Source organism: Zonotrichia albicollis, chromosome 3, assembly GCF_047830755.1.
Source record: "Zonotrichia albicollis isolate bZonAlb1 chromosome 3, bZonAlb1.hap1, whole genome shotgun sequence".
NCBI lineage: Eukaryota > Metazoa > Chordata > Aves > Passeriformes > Passerellidae > Zonotrichia > Zonotrichia albicollis.
Window position 1 is genome coordinate 17610126 of NC_133821.1, and position 19156 is coordinate 17629281.

Genomic DNA, 19156 nt, shown 5'->3' on the forward strand with positions numbered 1-19156 from the left:
CCTATCCATGGGTAATTTTCATAATAATAAGTGAAACATTACCATTTGGTTCTTGCCCTTCCCCAATTAGTCTTTTCTTTATTAGACCCAGCTCTAGCCTCATGAGATCCTTATTGTTTTCTAAAAATACATCTTACCCAATTCACAGTGGGGGAAACTTCAAGTTTTTAAAGCTAAAACCAGAAGACAAAGGACAACACCAAAAACAGGAGCAAGAAGGAAAAAGCTTGCTATTCTGTTTTTTTCTGCTTGTTTGGGTTTGTTGTGGGGTGTTTGGTTTGTTTTTAAATGCCACCTCTATCATTCCTGGAGAGAAGCAGAGGACAGTGCCTGTTTTATGGTTGGGGACTGTTGTACAGCACTGACTTTCATCCAGTCTTACATGACTTGAGTGTTCAGCAGTTTGAATACAGCTCAAGCAGCCCTAGAGCTGGGGATGTGCACTACAGATCTGTACCTCTCTGCTTGCACAAATCTCCAAGTGTCTCCTACCTATCTGCAAAGCAGAAATAGGCTTTCAAAACCTTTGCAGGCAGTGTGAGGGATGCGTTTCCAGAGGAGGGACGCTCCATTTGGAGAAACTCCATAACCAATAGAATTTTTTTTTTTTCCACACTCAGATGCACTTTCTGGGCTATCTCTGGCCAGGCTGTCAAAGCTGTTTAGCACCCAAAAGAGTCAGCTGGCCTAGAAGCTCCACTGCTAATTTTAGTGGCTAAATGAGAGCCGACCTCAATCATGCGAGCGAGCTCTTTGGGAAAGTCTGGCCACAAAGCTTTCATCTCAGAACTGACTGCTCCTCAAGCAACCAGCAAATGCCTTCTGACACTGTCCTCCTACTTCTGTGCCCTCACACATGCACTTTGCTTATTTATAGAACGTGTGAGCTTCACATACATCAGGCCGAGTTCCTCGGGACCGAGGTCGCGCTTGGTTTTGCGCAGTGCGGCCGATGGTTCTCCAGGCTCAGAGCAAAGGCTTGCTCTGCAGCTCCCACTTAACCCAGATCCAGCAATATTTCTGGAAGCAGTAAGAACTAACAGCAGCAGGAGGGAAGAAGCTGATGAGCTGGTGTGCTTCTGCCATGCAGGAATGGGAGCGGAGGGGAAATCCCACTGTGTCGGCTGCAGAAAATGTGCTCCAGCCACCTGCAAGGACTGTGGAATTTGGAAAGGTCTGCAATGCATTCCTGCCTTGCTTGAGGGCTGGGAGATGCCAGGGCAGAACAGCAGAGCCTGTCTCTAAAGTACAGGGTATTTAGTGTTGGAAACACAGCCTTAACTCCTACCTCAAATAAAATTGCACTTGTGCTCCAACAGTAAAACACAACAAACAGCAAATGAAATTCACACCTGCACAACAAAACAGTTCTACCCACTGATTTAGTGGAAGTAACCAACAGCAGAAATTTGAGTTGGTTTAGTGGAACTAAACAGCAGAAATTTAAGTTTACTATTTACCCACAAACCTATGTTTACTACATTTATTACAAACCCAATTTTACTATTAGAGATTAGGGGAAGAAAAAGAAAAATCTCTACTTTTTAGAGCTACTTGCAATTTTTTTTGTATTCTAGGCAGTAACATAAATTAGCATAGACAAACCCCATGTGACAATGCATCAGCCTCCATGCAAGGATGGGCACACTACTTTTTGCAGGTGCAAACAACTGAACAGAGAAAAGAAGCCATCATCATGCAAGTATCCCTCTTCATCAGATGTAGGCAGGCAAGAAAATTCCCTTTGTCTAAGGCCACAGTGCGTTTTGGTGGGCACTGAGCTCTCAGGCAGCTCAATCATCACCTAAATAAGCCCTAATTGTCATTCCCAAATGCTTTGAAACTGTATTGCCTGCTGCTGGCACTCCAAAAGTTTTGCCTCTGGAGATATCAGGGAAAAGAAACCGTACAAGATCATTTGCAATTAGACGCAACAACCCCGCGCCCAAATGGGACAAACTGGTGTCAGGGGTAAAAATAACATCAGCCCAAATGGTAAGTGCCTGTAGGTTTGTCAGGAATTGAATGTGCAGCAGCAAGGCAGCAGTTATTAGAGGCTCTGATCAGCAAAGCAGACAATCATTTGCCTTGTTACCGTGCTGCCTGCCCGTGTGAGCAGCATCAAACAAGCATTGAAAGACACCCCGCTCGCCCCTGAAGGGAACACGGGTGGGGAGTATCTGAAAACCTCCTTGTTAACAAGCTAACCTTTGAGTCTGCTGAGGAGGCAAGGAGGCATTTACCAGACACTCTATCAATAATTATGGAAGGAAAAATCGTAGCTCATTGTCAGTCCCAGTGTGGGGAGATAAACAAGGCAGGCCTGGGGTGAGCTGCTCTCCTGTAGGCAACAGCTGCCAAAAAGGCAATTATCCATGGAGATGCTCAGTCCAGGGATGATGTGTTTGGAAACCACCACAAAGTCCTCCTGCTGGTAATGGGAGTCTCTGTGGCACATCTCCCCTCAGGGACCCTGAAATATCCCGGTAAACAGCAACCTGAAATGAGTGGGCAGTGGCATTGCATACCAGGGCTGAAGGCCCAAACACCATGATTTCTGTTCCCTGGAGCTGTGCTGTTTCCCCAAGGCCCTTTGAACCCCTTTGATGGAGACCTACTTTTAAGCAGCAGGTAGTAACTCAATTTCCTATTTTTTATATTTCTCTCTCCTATGTCACCCTGGAGGACTTAAAAAACTAATTATGCTCCAGCATGCAGCCACCCACTTTTGTTACAAGCCTAAATCCTGTTCCCATTTATAGCCTAACTCCATTTTGTCACCAGCCTCACTGAAAGGAAGGAGGGAGAGCCCACCTGAGCCTGCACCAGACTCCCTGGGGGTTGCTACCCTACTCCAGCTCAGCCTTTGCATCAAACCACCAGTTATCTTTTCAATTAATTGTGGGTATCATAGTGGTTGACAGGACAACCTCACTACCAAGGGATAATTTAATATGACTAGACCGTAATCAAAGTGTTAATAGCCTCAAAATTTAATCTGTGCAGAAGCAGGCTTTATAAAATGGAAAGGATAACCAGGGCCCAGATGAAAAATGTTAGTTGTAACATTACAGCTAGTTGTAATAGAATAATTAGTTGTGATATCCAGAAATAAAAATTACACTGCTTTGAGTTCCAGGACGTGTGCCAAAAAGGGGCTGTTAGTCACAGTGATGAAGAGCAGTTATGCAGTCCATTATCTCATGAACTGCAAGGCCCAGAAATGAATCCTGCATGTCACAGGAAAATTGAGACTCTGCATTTTCAGCAATACACAGCTTTTTGGTTTAGCCCTTAAACCAGATCCTTTCTCACTGTTGGAATGATGTGCTTTCCCATTCAGGGAAAGGTGTCCTCAGAAGCCCTCCTGGCTGAGCTTCATTCTCCCTCCTGTGGCAGATGAAGCTCACCCCTGGCATCCCCACTTGCTCCCTTCCACCATCCTCACCAGTCTTGTGGAGGGGAAAAAAAAAACCCCAAAACCCTCAAACTACATTAAATCCCAAAAAAACCCTTTTTCTGGCTTTTCCTTGTAGGGCCAGGATGCTGGATGATGGTTTGGCTGCCTCCATCCACAGGTGTTGCATCCTCATGGGGTCAGGCAGCCCCTGCTGTTCCCTAGCTCAGTGTTCACGGCCAAATGCCTCAATCACAGAATGACAGAATTTGTTAGGCTGGAAGGGAGCTTGAAGCTCATCTTGTTCCAACTTCCCTGCCAGGGCAGGGCCACCAGAGCAGGCTGCTCAGAGCCCCAGCCAATCTAATCCCCTGTAATGCAGCAACACACTTCTAAACCCTGAATGCACAAGGCAGCAATAAAGCTGGTGTTCAACATCACAGTCAGAAAGCAAGAGGCTGTACAGAAACAAAAACTGATGTGACCAAATTTTTTTTTCAATTATGAAGTAAGCCAGTTTTTCCCATCCCATTGTTACTCCTCCACTTGCATGACAGACACAGAAACAATTGCTTGACCTGATAGGCATTTAAAAAATTACTTGGAATAATGCCTATATCATAAAAGTTACTTTAAAACCATTTTCTGGTTTTTAGGTAGTGATAAAAAAAATTAAATGCTTTTCCAGGTTGTGGTTATCCATTTCTCCTTCATTTCCTCTGGCATACTTTCTTTTCTTCCTCTTCTTACAGTGCCAAAAAGAAAAAAGGAAGGAAGAGGAAAACTGATGAAGAAAAGATAACTCTCTCTAGGGAAAACAGGCAGGAAAAAGAGAATAGAATTTGTGATTTATTTTTTTTTATATAAGAGAAATCACCTGGGATTTAAACAACTGAAACTTTTGTCTCCGTCTCACACACACACACATTCCTTCACCCCCTTTTTCTTCCTGTTGCTTGCAGACTTACACCTTCTGGCAGGCACATAGGTGTAAAACAGCTTGTTTTGCTGCTGGAGTCACCAGAAATGCTGTTCCCAGGAGATGTTTTGTGTGGGGATAACATGAGAAGCAAAGCTGTGCTCTGCTGGCCCTTTCCTCACACACACAGCTCTGTTCTGCAGTTCTGCTCCACCTTCCCTGTGTTGTGTATTGGGAAAGTCACCACTAAACACCCCTGGGGAAGCAGAGCCTGGCTCAGAGGCAGTGAAACACTGCAGGCTGCACTTGCACACACACCTGGCTTTTGTGAGCCGACAAATCTCACAATGGCCTCATTTTTCTAGCAATGATGCCTCAGGTGAGGCCTATGTGGCACAGAAAGGAAAAAGGTTAATTTTTCTGGAATTCCCTGCTTATCTGTTTCTTCTCCCTAACCATCTGCCAGTTTCAGACACCTGCTGTAATATATCGGTTTGTCCTGCAGTGGTTCCTGGAGTCTGTCAGCAACCTGAGCAATTTGTATTGTCAGCAAATCATTCATTAACAGAACTATTCAGTTTCAGCTAACTTCAAACTAATTGTGCATTTAATTCCTATCTAGCAAGATCAAATCAATCAAATAAAAAAAAAAGGACCATGGGTAAATATCAAAGATCAATAGGTAACAAATGAAACCCTTAATTAAAGTCTTATCTGAATGCTAACAAAAACCCCCCAGTAAAACAGAGGAGATTATTTCATATCAGGTCATTCTGATTATCCTCCTGCTGTTTCCCTGGTTCAACTCTGGAGTACATTTTTGGCATCATGAGAAAACCTCTCTCCCTCCCCAGCTGGCAGAGACCCCATGCAGGCAGTTCAATGCCACTTCCAGTGGCAGTTCAATGCCACTTCCAATGGTATTTTCCTGCACACTTTTCCCAGGGAATTGGGAGCTGCAGCTCCTGACCTTCCTGGCAAGGAGATAATTTTACTGCTGGTTGCTGCTGTTTGTGCAGAAGCATCAAGCTGTTAAAGAGGAAGCAGGAGGTTGTTCCCTCCTGTGTGTCATCAGCAGAGGTAAATAAAATCTCTGCACAGGCCTTTGTGTTGATGAGCTGATTACCTGTTCCTGCCCTTGAAGGTTCAGGCCCTGTGTTGTCCGCAAGCCCTGCAATTGCTTTGGCACTGTCAGGAGCATGAGAATGTGAGACAAGGAAAGGAAAAGCACTGCAGTTGATTCTAAACTGTGTTCAGGTGCACAACCTTCAACAAAAGCAAGACCAAACAGATACATCAATAAGTTAAGCTGTTGAGGTCAAAATAGAAAAAGAAAAAAAAAAAACCCAAACCAATAAATCAGTCTTACCAGATCAATACAGGTGATGTTGGTGAGATCCACAGGCCGTGCTTTGTTGGCAGGGAAGAGCATGGGCTCAGCCTGGAGAAGGTGGCAAACACCACCAACCTCAGGATGCTGCCAAGAGAGCTGAAAGAGCAGAACTCTGAAAGAACAGAACCACCTCCCCAGCACATGTCAGCCAGGCACTGCTCCCTGCTCACAGGCACCAAGGTGACACACCTGGAAGAGGAGGAGACATTGGTGGGGAGCGCAGACAGGAATGGACCGGACATGGGAAATCCCTGCCAACTTTCCTACCCTCCTACTCCCTTTCCCCACACCCTATTTATGCCATCACCTGCCAGTCACCTCCCTCTGGCTGCTCCTCACACCTGAGGGCTCCTGTCCCCACCTGAATGCTGTTGCCTGCATTAGCTCCTTCCTGCATTATTCACCACAGAAGTGCCTTGGTGCAGTGCTGAGTCTGCATAGAGATGGCAACCCTAAATAGAAGTATCTGTAAACTGAAAAAGCATCTTTACATCCAAATACTGAGCTGGACCCCTCATAACACATGTGCATTGATGGGATGTGCTGCCTGTGCTCTTCAAAAATAAATATCAGCTTGGTTACAGCAACTGGGTTTCTCAAAAAATAAACGCACCCAAGGCAATTTACTGTAATAGCTTGTGGTTTAGTAGAATGCTCTAAGTCAGCAGGTTGTTTTTAGGAAAAAATAAAAATAAGTGACCTACCTGCAAGTATGGTACAATGAGGGCTTTCACCATGCTGGAGTGTGCATTCTTGAGATGTGCTTTCCTATTGATGCCATTCAATAGGAATGAACTTTCAGAGCTCTGAACCTTCAGAGCCAGGGAGGACACCCAGGAGTCTCTCTGATTGTGAGGCCAGAAGTGGCTGGCAGCTGCACAGGAGGTTGCAGAGCCTCTGAACCTTCATCACCAAGCATGGTATGCAAGGACCATAGCTGGATTCAGACCAAGACTGTCAGCAGCTTTGGCTCCAGGCACCCTTCTGTTCCTCTGTTTCTGCTGTTCTGCAGTTGTCACAGAACTGCCTTTTACACTGAGCTGAGCAGGACATGAATTGGAAAGTGGTGTATGGGTTTCCCTGTGTGCTGTCTGTGTCCTGACCTCATCCTTTGCTTTTGGGACTAATGATCAGACAACCAATTTTATTTCATGCGTGTGCATGAGATATCCCAGCTCTTTGAGCATCCCCTGCACTTTGCCCCTGCAGATCCTGCTGCTCCTCACTGAGCCAGCCTGCAGACAGGCAGGAGGCAGTCCTGGGAAGCTCTCTCCTTTTTTATGCTGCTTCCCACTGCCCTGGGCAGGAAACTGCCAGCAGAGCAAAGCAAGCAGGGCAGAGGCATCAGCATCTCCTGCACATCTGTCCCAGTGCCCAGCTCAGCCCCAGGTGAGGCTGAAGCCAAAACACCTCATGAAGCAGAGGAGAACAGCCACACTCCTGACATAAAAGGCATGCCAAGCTTTCATCTTCTGAGAGGTTAAAAATAAACAGTTTAGCTTTCAGCAAAGTGGTTTGATTAGAGGCAAGGAAAGCTACGCTGATTTCCATGGAAATGGAATATTTTGTTGCCGCTACTTGATCTTGTTGAAACGTATTAAGAACACAAAAGAGTGCAATTTCAATATCTGGAGAGTGGTAGTATACTTTAAGAAATTTAAATTAAATAGATTTCTTTTAAAAGAAAGCTGGCTGATTTTAGTTTCTTAATTAGTTCATTATCACTGCAAATGGAGCGTGTTCTTAGAAACTTATAGAAGGATATTACAGAAACAGCTGCAACCCACAACAGAAGAGATACAGACATAACCAATATCTGTACATAAAAATCAGAGACTTAAACATTCTCTTAGGTTCTCTATCTCGTCTCTAAAACCAGCAAAGATTTCTTCTTTAACATGTAAGTCTTTCTAATTTTAAACCCCTTACAAAACAGATCCTAGTTTCTATGGAAAATGGATCAATCCCTAAATTTTGTTTGCTTTTTTTAACGTGTAAAATACTTGCTAAGAATGAGACTTGCCTACAAATGCTCTGGAAGCAAAATAACACAATTATCTTGAGTTCTCATCTCATTACTGAGGTAGGTTTCTCCATAGGGAGGTTTCCTCAGAATGAGCTGTGTCCTATTTCAGTTTAACCCAGATAGTAACAAAATAATCACTCAAAATGGGCCAGCACTGCCATGACCTTCCCTGTGATAAATACTAAATACAGGTGTGAAGGAAAGGCTGCTTCACTGCCACAGCTGTTCTCTTTGTAGATGTGCCCCAGAGTACAACAAACTCCAACATTTCCACACACAGCACTGGGATGTTGCCACAGCATGGCCCAACAGAAATTTTCTATCAAACAAATGTTAAAAAATATCTTAAATCTTTACATGTTAAAAATACCTAGAATAACACATCGTGATGGCAACAAGAACAAAATAATTCCTTTTCTTCTTCCATTTCCTCAAAGTGAAATTTCAACAGAAACAATAAACGCTTTAGGTTTTCATTTTCACGGTGTGATATTTTATCGACATAAATTTTATATTATTGGGATTTCAGACAGAGCAACTTGAGCTTCTAACCAAAAGGCTGCTGTATTTTTATCCGTGTGCTGTGTTTTCCCACGTGTTTGCAACTGCCATGTGCTCTCCTTCCAGTAGGGATGACCCAGGCTGGAAAGCAGAGCCAGGAAAGATTTGCCCACAAACCACTAGAGCCCTGATTGAGGACAGATTTCCACAGCTGAGAAGTCACATTAGATATTGGTCAGTACAAATATCAATGATTTTGTTGCTCAAGGGGACCTTGCCTTGCCTTTTCTTTTTTTCTTTTCCTCATGAAATCAGTCCTGCAGTTTCCCTTGCGTTAGGCTGAAGACGGTTTGGCTGAGGCTTCCTGTACATTTAGTATGAAAGGTTGTCCATGGATACATTTAGGAGTGGATCCTCAGAGAGGCAGCTGCTGAAATACCTCATTTCCAGTGCCTGCTAATTTTCATAGCCCTGATGAAGGTGTTGGAGCTCTTTGTTGAATGTAGGGAAAACCACATAAGGCAGCAGCAATGGCAGCTACTAATACGAACCACTGATGGGAAAAGTGCGACCTAAGTCCCATTCCTGGATGTAATTAGGTGCCTGTGGCTCATGAGAAATCAGAGCCTATTAACAGAAGAGCCTGGTGAGTGCAGGTGATGGGGGAATTGTTGGCAAACAATGACCTGGGTAAGGGTGTAGGTATCCCATTATGGCCATTACACAATTCTTCCCTTTTTTGCTATTTCTCTTCTGCTTACAGACACCTTTTTCTTTGCCCTTTCCTGATTCTCTCTTCTCAAATAGGTGAATACTGCAGCTTGATAGACTGGGTCAGCTAAAGCTCCTCAGTGTTTGGCACCTGCAGCCACACAGATTCACTGTGCAGACTTAATTGTACTAAGGACTGGCTTAAGAGCAGCAGATCAATGCCCTGGAGAGTTGTTAGGGTGAAATACAGAGATCTCATCCACAGATAAAAGGAAGGACACCACCAATAATGACAGAAAAGGCACTCATCAGCTATATTTTCACTCATTGTGCTGAGCCCAAGGGGGGGAAAAAAGATGTATTCAGTTCTCCACTTTAGTAATTTTGCTTTTAACAACATCTTACTTTGTATTCAATCAGCAGACCCTATTACAAGAAGCATTTTGTCGGATGCTCAGTGCATGCACAGCCTTCTGTTCCTGGCCAAATCCATTTCTGCCTCACTGCCTGCAGGCAGATCACCTGAGGAGAGGAGACCAGAGCCTGCCAGCCCCACATTTCCCCAAACAAAGCATTAGCCATGCATCAGCAACTTTTATATACAGATTTTCTGCACAGGTCACTTTCCCCTCTGTATCACTGGCACAGACAGACAGACAGACATGCTGCATTTCACCTGCCTGTTCTGGCACTGCCCACCTTGTGCAGCTCAGAGTGTTGGTGGTTCCTGTGCAGCTTTTACATTCCACAGTTTCTATCCATCCCACAGTACCTATCCCTGCCATTTGAATGGTGCTAAACGGGATCCTCCTTGCAAATTTATCAAAGAGTGGGGAAAATTGTAATGAGGTTCTTAGGCTTAACCCCCAGCTTACACAGGAAGATTTACCAGGAAAACACTTCTTTGCTATGTTGTTTTTTTAAAAATCTAAAACCCTTCTGAAATAAGCCTGTGCTTATTTCTACCAGAGTAATGATAATGGATTCACACCTTCCTGAAATGAATTTGAGGTAAATAAAGGATGTGGCTTAGGGAAGAGCTGCACTCACTGTGCAGAGGAATCCAGCTTGCTTAGGAGCCTGTGAAAGCTGTGGCTCTGCAGGTGGGAGGTTAATTTCCAGCAGCCTGATTCCGCAATAAAGCAATAAATACAAGATCCTCCTCAAACCTTTCAGACACCAGCACTTGAGAAGCCCTGAGCACAGATAAGCACCCTTCTTTTAACAGAAATCTCAAATCCCACAGCTTTGCCCAAATCAGTCTCAGTATTTGACTACAGGACAGGGCTGTTGATATATTTATTTAGTGCAGCTGGGGGCCAGCAGGTTGTGGTTAAAGTGGGGCACAGGTTTTGGGGTGTTCCTTCAGGGTCCGTCAGTGGGTGCCAGTTTGCAGCTGCCCCTGAGGCAGGAGGGGGCTGAGCAGTGGGTGATCCTCCCGGGACACTCTTTCCCTGCCTTTTCCTCCAAGGATTAGGGAGGCAGGAGGAAAAGGGCTTCTCTTAACTAGAGGACTGTCACAGACATCTTTTTATGAAAAATCCTTCCCTTAGGATTTTCCCTCCTGAGAAACTGAGAGACCTCAGGAACAAAATCGAAACATTGATTATCTGCTGCTGTGGAATGCAACAGGTGCATCTGTGATTGGCCCATGTTGGATGTTTGTAATTAATGGCCAATCACAGCCCAGCTGGCTCAGACAGGGAGCTGAGCAACAAACCTTTGTTACCATTCTTTGCCATTCTATTCTTAGACAGCCTTCTGATTAAATCCTTTTTTTCTATTATTTTAGTATAGTTTTAATATAATATATATGATAAAATAATAAATCAAGCCTTCTGAAACATGGAGTCAGATCCTCGTCTCTTCCCTCATCCAAGAACCCCTGTGAACACCATCACAGAGAACAGTGTGTGTCCCTTTTAGCTGACTCTCTCAAAAAGCAGGAGCAAACTTGGCTTCCTACTTCTAACCACTCTCATAGAAGGCAGACTAGAGATAAGTAGTATTTAGGTCAGCAGAATCACATTTATGAGCCATAAATCAAATCCAGCAGACCTTGAACACTTATTTGGGGTTTATAGACCACAACTTTGAATGTCCAGCGAATCCTGATGGTGAGCTGGGGTATTTTGTTTCCACAGCATTAAGGAGGCAAATCAACAAACTCCAGCATCCCCAGAGGGCTCTGTCATCTGCCACAGTGACGTGCAGTGTGCTGACACATTCAACAGCAAAGAGCACATGCAGCATTTTGTTGACAAATCCCAGCTTTTTGTCAAATACAAAGCAGATTAAGCACATTAAGCAGATGATAGCACCAAGTTGCTGCTGTATTCTCTGTGTGCAGGAGTCCTGATCTTCTGCATATAACACTGGCCTTGTGTCTTACATCCCCAAGTTTTCTCCTCATGACACTTTACTGTCTGTATTGCCCTTCCCTTGGAGTCCCTCAGTTCTCTTACATGATGCTTTGTGCCACTCATGGAATCTGATGAGAATCTTTTCAGTTGCGGCAAAAAATTCCCCTTCTTGCATCTCATGAAGTTCTCAAAATAGAAAGAAAATTAGTTTCTACATGACTACAAATCAGTTCCCATGTGTGGGAAATAGCAATTCCCATGAAAGAAAGAATGGGGAACTGGTCATGTTCCCTTAAAATGTTTGTCCTCTGGTTAACAGAGGAGGAGATGTGTTTGAAACACATCACTGGTGTGTCCACTAAAATAAACTTTCCAAAGGATTCCACCCATATACAAATGCTTACATTCAGGAGCAAATTTTGCTCCAAAATGGCACTGTGCTCACATCCATCACAATTGGCAGAGGCAGCAGGCACTAGAACTGCTCCCATATGAAGGCAAGCATGACTTGTAGATCTTCCCTGTCACCCTGATTTTTTAAGATTTTCTAAGCCTTCTGATGTTTTCATTCTTGTAATGAACTTTCTCACACACTTCCTGTAAATGACTTCTTGTTTTGCATTCTTTTATGGAAGAGGAGAACTTTGATGGACTGTTGGTTTGTCCAGTGTCATTGGAGAGGTGGCACTGTCACCCTCCAATCCACTGTCACTTTTGGAAATCTATAAATGTTGGAGTCAGAAATTAAAAACTCTCTTTTTACCTTGAGAGAGCTGCGTGTCCACATTGTGTTAATTCATGTCTGATGGCGACACTTCCCTTTCACGTTGTTTCCTCCTGTGCACAGCACTGTTTGTGTCTGGGCTCCTCTCAGGGCAGGCTCTTGGCAGCTTGAAGAGAACAGTAATTGCTACTTCAGCGATAGAGGGGGAAATAAGGGGCACCCTGCCTCTTGTTTGCACAGTTCTCTCCCTTTAAACGGAAGGATGAGATTGGATGAATTTCTACCTTTGAAGGACAGGAGCTGTGAGCCTCTTGTGATGTGCTGAAGCTGTGCTGACGTGCCCGTGTGAGCCACATCCAGCCCTCCTTCCCTGCTGCTTTTACATGGATCATGTCACTGCTGTGATGGATGCGAGCACAGTGCCATTTTGGGGCAATATTTGCTCCTGAATGTAAGCATTTGTATATGGGTGGACTCCTTTGGAAAGTTTATTTTAGTGGATACACCAGTGATGTGTTTCAAACACATCTTCTCCTCTGCCAACCAGACGACAAACATTTTAAGGGAACATGACCAGTTTCTCATTCTTTCTGAGGACAAACATTTTAAAGGAACATAACCTGTTTCTCATTCTTTCTTTCATGGGAATTGCTTTCTTTGCAAGGGAATTTCCCACACATGGGGACTGCTTTGTGGTCATGTAGAAAGCAGCGCAGCTCTGGGTGCAGGCAGGCAGGGCTGGGATTCCCTCTGTCACTGCAGCAGCAGCTCCTTCATTTCCCAGCTGTTGGTTCACTGTCACAGGGAAGAACAGGGCTGACTCTCAAACCATCTCACAGGAGAGCTTTGCTGTGCCTGCCTGATGATCAAAAGAGGGATTTGTAGCTGCCTGGGGTTCCTGAAGATCCTGGGCTGTGGTGACAAGCAGCCTGGCTGAAATAAAGATAAATGTGCCTATTTAGCCACCTGTGACTGGAAAGCTCTCAGCCTGTTGAGAAAGGGCAAGGGCACATGCAGCACTCCTCCAGGCAGGGGCAAGATCCACTCCAGAAGCACATGGGAAAGAGGAAAATTTTGTTCTTGGGAGGTAGCTGGAAATTGTACAAAGCTTCCCTGCTCTGTACTCCCGAAAATATTCGCGAGACACGTGGAGATCAAGTAGCAGAGACACAATGAGATGGAGAGAGACAAAGATCACAGGTTATACCCCAATGTCAGACAGGGCAGGCAGAGGAAAAAACACTGATAAATCCACATCCTCTCCAAATGAAAACGTGTGGAAAAGGTGCAGTCCTTGCAGCCATTTCATGCTGAAATGCACCAGATTGGGGTCAGGAAGTATCAGTCTGTCCAGGTACCCTTTCCCCCATGTTGCAGTGTTGTGAGGGTCCCCAGGATGAGGTGAGAGATGGGAATTGACTCCCAATTCTCAGAAGGCTGATTATCATATCATATCATATCATATCATATCATATCATATCATATCATATCATATCATATCCTAAAACTATACTAAAGAAAGAGAAAGGAGACATGAGAAGACTTAACAAGAATGATTAATAAAAACCCGTAACAGACCAGAGAGTCTGACACAGCTGGACTGGGGTTGGTCATTCGGTAAAAACAGTTCACATGGAACCAATCAAAGATGCACCTGTTGGTAAGCAACCTCCAGACCACATTCAAAGCAATCAGATAATCATTGTTTACATTTCTTTTTTTGAGGCTTCTCAGGAGAAAAATCCTGGTGAAGGGATTTTTCAGAAAATATCATGGTGATACCCACATACCCATGTTAAAAGAATGGAGAAAAAGCAAACAAACCAAAAAAACCCAAAAGCCCTGCTATGCTCTGTGGAGTAACATCCAGGATAACAGTAAAATGGCCCAACTGCACCATGATAATTACAAGAAAAGACAATATTCCCTCCCTCTTTCTCCTGTAAACCTGCTCCAGCTGGGGAGCTGCAGAGGTTTGGGAAGGCAGAAAGTGATCCCCCATGAAGTCACTGCACCTGCCTTCTTGGAAGAGAAGAGTGGATTTTTATCACGCAGAGATACAGGTAACTTTCCCTTCATGTGGAATGTAGGTTCTTGCCTTAATAAATTACTGCTGTTCCTGATAACATACCCAATGGAAGTTACACTGCATCTCTCACTGACAGTTTCAGGTCAAAGTTGTCTCACTGAGTTTCTGATCTGGAAGATCTGTTATCAGCAGACACCCACCTCTGAAAGGAAGGTTCTTGGGAATCCTACATTCCCCCACAGGGCAGCTGGAAAATGGGGCTTGGCAAAGCTGTGTTTTTAGGCATTGCAGATAATCCTGCTGAGCTGCAGCAATGTGAGTGAAGGTTGTGGGGCACACACTGAAACAGCAACTCTGCTGTCTTTAATTACACCAGTGTGTAATTAAAGCTTACACCAGTGTGTAAGCTTCTCAAAAGGATGGGGAGACACAGCCCAGGAAGTTTGCTATCTGAGGTTATGGAAATAGCAGGTATTTTCAGAAATCAGCACCACTGCTAGAAAATAGGGTGGAAAAACCTCCCCCATGGCAGCTAGAGGAGGCAAAGTCAGGAATGCTGGGACAGGGAGAAAATAGAGTGATGAGAAAGATGGATAAATGGTACGGGAAGGCTCCTTTCATAAAACAATCTGTTGTGGGGAATGTGAAAATTAAGTTGGCTCTTAGAAACGAGGAATCCCACCCAAAGCTGCTTTTCTGGGGAACGGGATTATCTTGGCTTTGGTTCCCTTCCATTTTTAAACACACAGTCAATTTAATTAAGCATTGCTACTTTCCTAATTGCTGAGGCTATTCTCAGAGGCTCCCAAGACTTTCCAGGCTCTGCAGGGTTGGTCTGGAGTAGGGATTGCTCAATTAGCAGCAAGATATGGCAAGCAGTGAGATCTGGGACTCAGGTCAAATAGGAATTCTGTCAGTTTATGGAACATTGACATAATTCTGCTGAGATGGAGCCAAAAAAGGGATTTATTTTGCCTGTTCTGTTCCTGTAGATTCACCTGGATTTTTCCAGAGGATATGAATGCAGTCTTTGCTTGTTCTGTACCACAAGCCTTCCTGCAGTGCTGCTCTGTTCTGCAGGGACCACATTTCACAGGCTATGTGAAATGACATCTCAGCCTTGAAGTTGGAGGGGGCATTCAGCCAGCTCATAGCTCAACAACTTTCAGCTCCTCTGATGGAAGAAACCCCTGTACCAATAACTAGGCCTGGCCCCATCTGTGGGGTTACAGTCTGTTCAGAATCCCAAAAACTTGTGTCTAGGGAACCACTAGTCCTTTCCTGGGGACTCACAGTTGCACATCTCAACACATAAAAGGCATGTGATTTTTTATCAGGTGTGACTTCAAGTTGTAAATAAATAAAGCTGAGAGTAAGGGCTCAGAGCTCCCAGGGCTTGTTAAAACAGTCCAGCTTTGAAATTACATAAAGAAGGGGAAACAAAAACCAATTAAAACCCCTTTAGCTTCATTGTAAGCTTTTGTGTTTTCCTACTCAGAAGTTCAGTCAAGCGAACAGTGCAAAACAACCCCAGATCTGAGATGAGCAAATAATGCAACATTCCTGTGGTAAGGTGAAAACCTTACCCTCCCTCCTCTGCTCCTCAGCCTTGACTACTCTTCGGACTCCCAGGCATTTAATTTTTCAGCAGAATACTGAACTTCTGGGCTCCAGATAGGAAACAAAACATTCATGTCAGAGATTTCACTGCATCTGATACCTTCTGCCCCAGCACTGACTCTCCTTGAGCAGTGCATGGGCCCAATGGACAAGGCCAAGCAGGGAGACATCCTGCCACACAACCAGGGGGGTTAAGCAGGTTGTGCATGCCCAGATAACAATGTCACCCTGCCTGGAGGGGGCTGGTACCCAAACCATGGCAGAGAGGTCAGTGCACAGGGCCTGCATTGAGGCTCAGAGCAGAGGAGTGTAGGATTTGCAGGGGCCCCTGTGGCAGGGAAGAATGATGAGGAGGACTCCATCTTATCAGAAGGCTAATTAATTATTTTATCATACTATATTATTCTATATTATATTACATCTATATTACATTACATCAAAAATGAAGCTGCCAAGCACTCAACTGCTCACACTGCACAGAATCTCGTGACTGTCACCCCACAGTCCTGACACACACACACACTTGGGCCTGGTAGGCCAAGGAAACAAAACCCCATCACTTAAGGTAAACAATCTCCGTATTGCATTCTACTTTGGCACAACACAGGCACAGCAAATAAGGTAAGAGTTGTTTTTGCTTTCTCTGAAATTCACAGAATGTGAATCTCAGAAATATTCTTGGGAAGAATTGTGCCTTGCTTTTCTCTCCTCTGGCATCAGAAGAGAGGTGCCTGGGGCTTGTCTGCAGCTGATGATCATGTCTCACATCTGTCTCAGAGGTGTGTGCCTCAGCCAAGCACAATTTCTCCATTTCTGGGCCTCAGGCTGGGCCCTCCCAGGGGAGGGAGGAGATTTTCACAGTGTGGTATTTTCCCTGGGGGAGACCTTCCTGGAGCAGTTTTGTGTCAGGAAAGAGAGGCACTGGATTTTTTTTGGTCTTCAGGTCTTATTGTTATCTTATCTAAAGTTTTGCACACTGTTCACACCAGGCTCAGTGCACTGGAAGAGTGCTGCAAGAATGGCCAACAATCTCTTGTTACAAGGTCTGTTGAGACTAAACTATCCAATTAAGAACTGACACCTAAATTATTTTCTCTTGTAACCCAATAACTGATCCCAAAAAGCTTCAATGGGGACTTTTCTGCCCAATTACAAAATGCCACCCAAACCCATGGAGAAGGAGGAAGAAGAAGCATGAAGAAGAAACTCAGGACAACACCCCATGCCCTCCATCTTGCTTCCATCCACAACAGACTAAAAATCCCAAAATCTAAATTTCACACCAAATGATGATATACCTACACTACCCTCTATAATCCATTTCACACTTTTGTGGATTCTAGTTTATCTTGAAGTCTTGGAAACTTTCTCCATGAGTGAGGGTCAAAGTCAGTGCTCCTCTGGGAGTCAGGACACCCCAGAGCAGACAGAGAAATATTCCCTGTGCCCTGGGTTTGCACAGGGGATGACACAAGACTGTCTCTGGATGCCTCACCCTGCAGAAACACCAACACTGCCCACCAGGTCAGTGCCATAGCTCTGACTTTAATAAACCCTCACTAGTGGGGATATTTGTTTTTGTGAGCCACCAGACTACCCTTGCTGAGCCCTTCTCCGCATCCTTACACCTCCAAAATGACCCAACAAACTGAAGCAACCATTTGGAATTGACATTTCCTCTGGAAACTTGTAACAAGATGAATGCTAAGGGATGGAGAGATTAGACAGCTACAGGTGTCACTGCAAGATCTTCTGATAACAACAGATCCAGACCAGTGCATCGTGTCCTGCACACGTGTCTGTATTAATAGCTTGGATCTCTTCTGGGAGTTGGTAGAGATCTAGAGTTGTATCAATGTCTTTTTCTTGCCTCCTCAATAAAGAAAAACACCCTTTACCTTTAAAGTGAGGTCCTAAACTGTCATGAATTCTTACTAGATGTGCTGTAATTGCTGTTCCAAAAGGAGCAAAGTGCAGAGGCAACAACTGCAGAAATAGAAAAGTGAAGCTGTTCTGGAGATTTAAAGAAACCAATACCTGTGTTATGTTCTCTCCCTTCCAGATGTCTTGTGTCTGAATGGCTTTCTGCTACCATTCTCTTTTAATTTTTTTCTTTTCTGATCCAAGTAACTTAATGATTTTTTTATGGAATGACGTGATGAAATCTGAACTGACATTACATTTCACTAATGTACAGCTCCCTTGAGCCAATATCAATTTTGTCTATGATGGCTCTGCAAGGGCAGAGGTCAGCTGAGGGGCTCTCCCCTTAGCTCTGTCACCACCTCTGGAGTTTCCAGACACTTATAAATAAATCAGACACTCACATTTCAAGCAGGGAGTCAGATTTTGAAGAGCATCTCCTGACCCATGAAAAGCAATTTTTACTTGAATGGTACTTCAATCAAAACTGATCAAGAATGACATGACCTGCTCCTTGAATATGATGGATATAAGATCTGTTGAGGGTGCAGTGGCTGTTTCTCCGAGCCTGAGCTCACTGCAGTCTGTGCATGTGCAATTCCTGACCACAGGCACACAGAAACCTCTTCCAGGACAGTGACTGTCGCAGACATCTTTTATGGAAAATCCTTTCCTTAGGATATTTCCTCCCGAGAAGCTGAGAAGCCTCAGGAACAAAATGTAAACATTGATTATCTGCTGCTGTGGAATGCAACAGGTGCATCTGTGATTGGCCCATGTTGGATGTTTGTAATTAATGTCCAATCACAGCCCAGATAGCTCGGACAGAGAGCTGAGCCACAAACCTTTGTTATCATTCTTTGCTATTCTGTTCTTAGCTGGCCTTCTGATGAAACCTTTTCTTCTATTCTTTTAGTATAGTTTTAATGTAATATATATCATAAAATAATAAATCAAGCCTTCTGAAACATGGAGTCAAATCCTCGTCTCATCCCTCATCCAAGAACCCCTGTGAACACTGTCACAAGTGACCTTCCATAAAGACACTGCTTAAGGAACACCAAACCCCACCGGCTGTGTCTCACTGCTGACCCTCCCTGTCTGCTCCCTGGGGTCACACTGGCTAACCTGCACAATTGAGGTCTTTCTTCCCTGCTGGACTCCTTCTCCCATTTTGGGACTACAATGTGGCACCTCCTGGGAGAGAAAGGTCAGCCCAGGACCAAAACCCATAAATAAATTTCTGTAAGTTGTTTGGATGAATACAATCCATCAGTGTCTTCAGCAGTGTGAACTTGGAATTGTTTGACTGTTGTGGTAGGTAGAAAAAACTCCTGTTTTACAAATACAGGACAGACTAATCTGTGAAAATCCCAAATTATTATTATTGTTATTATTATTATTACTGTTAATATTACTTGTGACTGTGTTCACAGGGGTCTTAGGTTGAGGGAAGAGATGAGGATCTGACTCCATGTCTCAGAAGGTTTGATTTATTCTATTATGAAATATATTACATTGAAACTATACTAAAATAATAGAAGAAAGGA

General features: G+C 44.2%; 1 long non-coding RNA gene across 2 annotated transcripts in view; it reads right to left on the reverse strand.

Moving 5' to 3' along the window:
* The window catches only part of LOC141728476 (uncharacterized), a 49284-nt gene extending 41996 nt beyond the window's left edge, over positions 1-7288 (reverse strand). Inside the window, exon 1 of one of the 2 annotated variants that reach the window (XR_012579418.1) lies at positions 5686-7288. This is a non-coding gene — a long non-coding RNA (uncharacterized LOC141728476). The remainder of the gene's footprint in view (positions 1-5685) is intronic. The other variant, XR_012579416.1, reaches the window with a different exon arrangement.
* Between the last annotated feature and the right edge of the window lie 11868 nt (positions 7289-19156).